The 7,102-nt window shown below is 35.4% G+C and overlaps 1 long non-coding RNA gene across 3 annotated transcripts; it reads right to left on the bottom strand.

Annotated features, from left to right (window-relative positions):
• Positions 1-227: 227 nt before the first annotated feature.
• On the bottom strand, positions 228-2,483 carry LOC140851899 (uncharacterized). Of its 3 annotated transcripts, none has more exons than XR_012134653.1 (6): positions 1,498-2,483; positions 1,241-1,380; positions 1,028-1,157; positions 657-951; positions 464-568; positions 228-384 (listed from the first exon to the last, which is right to left on the bottom strand). It is a non-coding gene; the product is annotated as an uncharacterized lncRNA (long non-coding RNA). The 3 variants fall into 3 exon arrangements; XR_012134652.1 differs by having other exon boundaries at positions 228-568; positions 1,498-1,969; positions 2,288-2,483; XR_012134651.1 differs by having other exon boundaries at positions 228-568.
• Between the last annotated feature and the right edge of the window lie 4,619 nt (positions 2,484-7,102).

Below are 7,102 nucleotides of genomic sequence, written 5' to 3'. Positions count from 1 at the left end.
TTTTGGAGAATGGCGATGATGGAAGAAAGTTTGTGTAGAAAACTCTTGAATTTCTTTTAAGCCAAAAGTGCCAGCACACCTTCATCGCCAATTGATCCCAACCATTTCTAAAGTTGCGATGAACCCTTCTTTTACTCCAATCACCTCATAACTCCTTAATATCTTTAGGCCACCTGCTGATGTGGAGTTGAGTTTTGATGGCAAACCACAAGTGCATCACCCTACATGTGCATCACCCTACGTCTGTGTCATCGAAACTATGGTCAAATCCTATAACCCAGCTCCTACTTACCCCTCTGATGGCCTTGAGCCACCCTCAAGATCGAGGGGCTGAGAAGATGGGTCCTTACCATGCTGCGATACAAGATACTCTACGTAATCTACCTATACAGTTTAAAAATTCATTAATACATACATATCACTATGTATAAAAATTTAATAAATAATATTTTAAATTTATTACTGTGATCTATGGAGATCTAGGATATAAGTAGTCACTAGTCCTCCTAGACTGATGTGTGGCCTCCCATATCTGCAGCTGTCCTAGTATACGATCCCGCTACCATATCTATAATAAATAAATAATAAAATTAAATTAATTAAAATAAATATATGATCAATTTAATATAAAATTAATTTAAGGATAGAATTTTTACCAATCTATCGACCATAATATATGTGCCAATAAAGCCGTCAGTGTGCTTAATCGGATGCTGTTGGGTAGATCGATTCTATCATGCCTCTATCGCCTACCAGAGTACTCCTCAGTATTTTGCTGATTGTAAAGGGCCTTCCATATATCCATCGTATCCAGTGATCTATGTAAGATTTTTAGTTTAATGGTGACTTGAAACTGGAGTGCTCATTGGTGGACTATCGAAGGCTGTACAGCCCACCTCGGAACCTGCATGTGGCTATCTTATCTTGAGGAGTCTCAAATCGATAGTACCCCTGTAAGTAGAAACAACCATGTATTAATAAATATAATATAAACCTACTGTAAATTTAAAAATTAAACATCTTTAACTTATCAGGAATATCTCCCAGGCTGTATCACGACCCCCCAATGGCCAATTGAAAAACTCATTCATCAGCCTTGGCACCAATCGTCGGATGATCCTGATATCCACATGAGGCACCCCAAGCTCATAAATATGCTGTAAAATTGATTTTCAACAATAAATGTTAGTCTCTAAAATGACTAAATTTTAAACATATTCAGTGAAGATATAGTACTTACAAGCGGCTCTGAATGTGCATGAGCTCGCTATCCTCCGATTGAGTCGGAGGTATCATGAACCGGATGGATTCTCTACTACACCACTGACTATGAGAGCTGAGTATTACTCCATATGACTGTGCATCACTAGTGACCCCACACTGTCCGAACTTAAGAGTATCAGGACATCATAAAGAATGTTATATTAGATAATAAAGGATAAAATAATATAAAAGAGAATATCTAAAGTATTAGAGTTTATCATGTGGTATGTGTACCACAGAATCATGCGAGTTGGCAGCATGAGAGCTCTCTCCTCGATTGTGATGGCTCCAACCTCTAGAAGATATGATCTATAATCTCAAAAAATAAAAATAAATAGATTCATAGATTAATTATATAATTATGGATGGAAATGCAAGATTTAAAATAATACAAGATAAGTATTTAGATATTTGGTATCTTCAAATATTTGGTACCCTTCAGATGGGTGGTAATGCAAGACAAGTGTTTAAAATGAGTTAGAGGCCCAGAAGTTTATCACAAGCGAGGAGCACTACTCATCGGCCTCTTCAGATATTTGGTACCCTTTAGATTCTTCATTTGATTCTTCTTCTTCTTCCACTTCTTCATCTTCTTCCACTTCTTTCTCTTTTTGGATAGGGTTGTCCTTTAAAACAGACTCAAAATGACCTGCCTCTTGATGTTGGCCATCACATAGAAGAAAATTTGGAGCATCCAACTCTACATCTATGAAAGATTGATGAACTTCAGATATTTTATCCTTCTGAAAGTATTCTGATAAATAGGGCTCTTTTTCTTCTTGTTTGAGCGCATAATAAATTGCCTAAGACTTAATTTTACATACAGCCCACTATTATTTCTTTCCTCTCTCCTTTGATGGAAAAAGAGTATAATACACTTGCATAACTTGTTGGACTAATACAAAGGGATCATTGACATATGCTTTTGATCCATATTTGATTTAAATAAGCTCATGTCGTGGATCAACTTTCATACAATTATCGATATCAAACTATCAGCACTTAAATAGAATGATACTATTACCTTCAATGTAAGTCAACTTGATCACTTCTTCAAGGATTCCATAGCAATCACTCTCTGTTTCTATCCATCAGTTGCTTTTTGTACACACACTGCTGTCCATTGTACTCTTATGGTATCTATATTGCTGCATGTAAAATTTAAAACCATTCACATTATAGCAATTATAACATGTCACATACTTTGTTAGTCTGTAACCTAATGGTCTGAGCTTCTTAGGTATGGATTCACCTCCTTGCATGACCTACATATTATAAAATAAATAAGTTGGGGGGAACTAAAATAAATAAAATGATAATGATAGCTTACTAGTTGATGAAATCAATTTGTAAAGTTCTGTGAGCGCTGAGTAGAAATTTCTTCCTTGCTTATCATCGGATTGTCCCGTCTTAGCATCTCATCATATTGCCTATGCATATATAAGATAAGTTCAGGATGAAAAGTGATTAACGAGTTGAGATTATGATAGATACTTACTCAACATATGGGCGACCTCCATGCAGTTTACCAAAACATATGTCTCTACCTATCGAAGCTCTCTATCAGTTAATATCCGACAAACCTCGTGCCCAAATTTATGAGCAGGATAGAAAAATATTGAGATCTCTACCTTTGATCCCTCACCACCATCATCATTTCGATCCACTTGAGTCAGCTTTGTATGTACACCGGAGTTAAAGTAGTGTCGGCTAAAATTAGAAATTTCTTCCATTATGTAAGCCTCCATAATAGAACCTTCAACTCTGGCCTTATTTTTTACTTTTTTCTTAAGACTGTATATATATCTTTCAAATGGATATATCACTTGTACTATACTGATCCTCCGACCCTAGCTTCATATGCCAGATGAATCACAAAGTACTTCATAGAGTCAAAAAAATTAGGAGGAAATATCTTTTCCAACTTGTATATAGTCTCTGTACTGCTAGCCTTAAGACCAGAGATGTGATCAGTAAATAGTTTGGTAGTATAAATATTTCTAAAAAAAGACTAAGCTCAGTCAAAGAACTCCATATAGGATTAGAAAGGAGATCATGCAAAGTCAATGAGAGTAATCATTGCATGAAGACATGGCAGTCATGGATCTTTAGTCCGTACAACCTGCAATCTTTGATATTGATGCATCGAGCTAGATTACTTGCATAACCATCTAAAAATTTAAAATTTTTGCACCATTCATATACATCCTTCAACTGCTCCCTCATTAAGGTGTAAGTTACTTTCGGCTTCAAAAAATTTTTTAGGGATACCTTAACCAGCTCTAATAGAAGACATTTGCATATGTTCTTCATATCTACTCGGGCCTTAGAATTATCCTTCATCTTACCCCGGACATCCATAACAGTGTAGAAAATATTATCAAAGATATTCTTCTCAATGTGTATGATGTCAAGGTTATGACGGTAATTTTCAAAAGATGCTGCGCTTCACTCAGTTACGAGTTCTACCGAATCTTTGAGATTTTTGTTTATCAAACAGTATGCTAAGATGGACTTCATCCACTTGAGATACTGATAAGTGATATATTTTTATAATTATTTTAAGTATTTTAGATGGTTAATGGTACTAACATCTTTTCAAAATCCTAATTTCATAACTAAGTTAGACTTTCTTGTAAAATTAAATATTTTTAATAATATTTTTGAAAAATATAAAATTAGAGTACTTTTATGGAAAGTAGATGTCAAGTTGATTAATCAATCTAAGCACCGATAAAAGAAAAACTAGGCAGTATCATGCATGTATTTTTAAAATTTTTGATAGTGGAAGTATTAGATTAAACTATTTAATCTAACTAATATGCATGAGATCTAATTTAGAATACCTACCCAGGATCTATAACATGATTAATATGCATTTAAAATCTAAAACTAATTTAAACTTGCATCGATCACATCGATGCCCTACATCAGATCTAACCGTTAGATCTGATCTAGTCTTGATCTAATGAGTTCAAAACTCATTACCATTGCACGGGTCGATGAACACCGCTACTGATCATATGGATCTAAAGCTCTGCTGATCGCTCGTAGCCACAAAAGGTATCCAACCTCTATGAATCATCCACACAAAGCCCTTGTACCGATCTGATCTTCTGGGATTGCTAGATCGCATGAAGATCGCTCTTGAAGGCTGATTTGATTTGATCTTCTTCTAGAATCACCTTGGACCCTTTCGAGGTTGAAAATAGATCAATGGAGGTTGCTGGACATTGGAAGAAAATCAAAGAAAATACCTTTTCTCTAATCTAAACTCTCTTTCCTAAAAATCATTCAGCATCAATGCTGAACTCTCACCAAAGAAGAGACGATTCTCTTCTAATCTCTCAAGCCAAAGGATGGCAACCCACCCCAAACCTCATGCCCCCTCTCTGGAGTACAGGTACCTTTCTCTCAGCCTTCCCATGATGGAAAAACCAGACCTTTTTAGCACACAAAAAATAGGTCTTTTAATGCTTGCCGAACAAGAGGAGATGAGATAGGATGTGGACTCATTTGAGTTTGAATTCAAAACTCTTTTGAATTCTAACCCAACCAGATCTCATCCAGTTCCATTCCCATCCTAAGAACTGAATAAGAGGTGTGGGGCATGGAAAAAATATGGGAACAATTCCCTTATTGTCGCACAAATTGAACACCTTCATAAGGTGGTCGGCAAGAGTGGATAAGGATGAGGGATTAGGGTTTCAAATTCAAACCTCTTTGAATTTGAAATAAAACCAAGTTATCCTTATCCATTGAGGGCAACAACCAGATGCTTTTGTTGGGGTATGTCTCACATACAAATAGGTTTTGCAATGAGAAAACTTGGCATGGAAAAAGAAGGTGGCGGATGGGAGAAGACCAATTAGTTTGGACTATAAAGTTTTGTTTATTTGGTTCTTAATTAGGTTTTATTCAAACCCAATTAATTTAGATCCAAATAAAATGAGTTTGCCTAATTTAATTAGGTATCTAAACTTCTAATCTAATTAAAAATAAATTAAACTCAAGTCCTGATCAAATAAGGACTAATTCTTCCTTAGCGATTAGGTCATCTTATAACCTAATCGAGTTTGATCTAATTGAATCCAATTCAATTAAACTTAGTCCAAACTTTAATGCTTAATCAAATTGAGTTAATCAATAATCAATTATTGACTAATCATCATGAATATCACTGACTTTCAATGAATCAATTTATTTCAACTATTGCACAGGATTAATCATCAATTATATTGACAACTTTATCCTCGATCGATTCTCAATCATTGATTAGCCATATGATCGAAAAGGTACTTCTTATGTGTGTGACCTCATAGATATGAATCTAAACTAGTTACACAAAAATAATTTTTATACCAATCGAAATAACCATCTAGCAATGAGAGCCGATGTCCAGATAGGTCGAATGTATGCAAAGCAACGCTTAGAACCTACTGGACTATGGTTACCATATAATTCATCCCTTTGATTCTAATACTCAAGGTGACCTAAGATTTAACTGCCAACCCTAGAATTGTCAACCATATTATATTTTAATATTTCAAATCCATCACATGGATTACCCTGGAAAAGATTTTACTGAATTGAAATATAGTAATACATTAACTCCTTATTCAGAGAGGTCAATTCTATCTTAACTCACACACTGACTACTACAAGTATTTGACTATTCTCATAAACCTTCTATCACTGAATTAGAAATTTGGATAGTTCGGTATCAAAGCAAAGTGAGTTACTTGCAAGTCACTATGGTGATCTAAAGTCAGAAGGATACTTATACCCATATCCCTTCAGAGTAATGCTTGAGAACAGAGTACTCCAAAATTGGTTACATTTAGTGAGATGTACTCTTACATCTCACTTGCATGCCATATCAGTGTCTCCACACTCCTTGGTTAAGAGGACAATCAACCCATATGACACACAATGACTTACACTTGATATTGCTATCATCCTAGTAGTAACATATCATTTGGTTGCGAATATATTTACAGACTAAACGATAATCCTCCTTTATCGATTCTACATAGTCCTAAAGATTTCATCACAATATAGGAGTTCAAAAAGGAGGATATACAATTTATGATGAAAAGATGCTAAATAACTTTTATTAATAAAAATTCATATACATTTACAATAATGAGCTCAACGTCAGCAGGCTAACGATTGGCTTTGGGATACAATTTTCAACAAATTTTCATTTGGACTAAAGCCAATTAGTACAGTATCATATATCCATCTTCAATTTATGATCTTCGAACTCCTTGACATTGAGGGCTTTAGTGAACGGGTCGGCCAGATTCTTCTTTCCATCGATCTTCTGAAGATTGACATCACCTCGATCCATAATCTTTCAGATCAGATGTTAGCGACGCATTATGTACTTGCTGCACTTATGGGACTTTGATTCTTTTGCTTGAGCAATGGTGTCAGTGCTGTCACAGTAGAGCAAGATCGGACCACCAATGGAGGGTGCCACTTCGAGCTCGCCAATGAACTTCCACAATCATATAGCTTCCTTCGTAGTATCGGATGTCGTAATGTACTCCACCTCGCATACTAAGTCGGCCATGGTATGTTGTTTGAAATTTTTTCAGCAGATTGCTTCACCATTTAGGGTAAAAATGAATCTCGACATGCTTTTGCTATCATTGTGATCTGACTAAAAGCTGCAGTAGGTAAATCCCACTAGTTTCAAATCAGATTCTCCATAAACAAGCCAATGATCCTTAGTATTTCTCAAATACTTAAGGATGGTTTTCACAACCTTCCAGTAGTTCTCCTTCGGATCTGACTCATACCTACTCACTACCCCTAGTGAGTAGGCAATATT

Source organism: Elaeis guineensis, chromosome 10 (genome assembly GCF_000442705.2).
Source record: "Elaeis guineensis isolate ETL-2024a chromosome 10, EG11, whole genome shotgun sequence".
NCBI lineage: Eukaryota > Viridiplantae > Streptophyta > Magnoliopsida > Arecales > Arecaceae > Elaeis > Elaeis guineensis.
The sequence above is the reverse complement of the archived record's forward strand: the minus strand, read 5'-3'. Positions and strand labels throughout refer to the sequence as shown.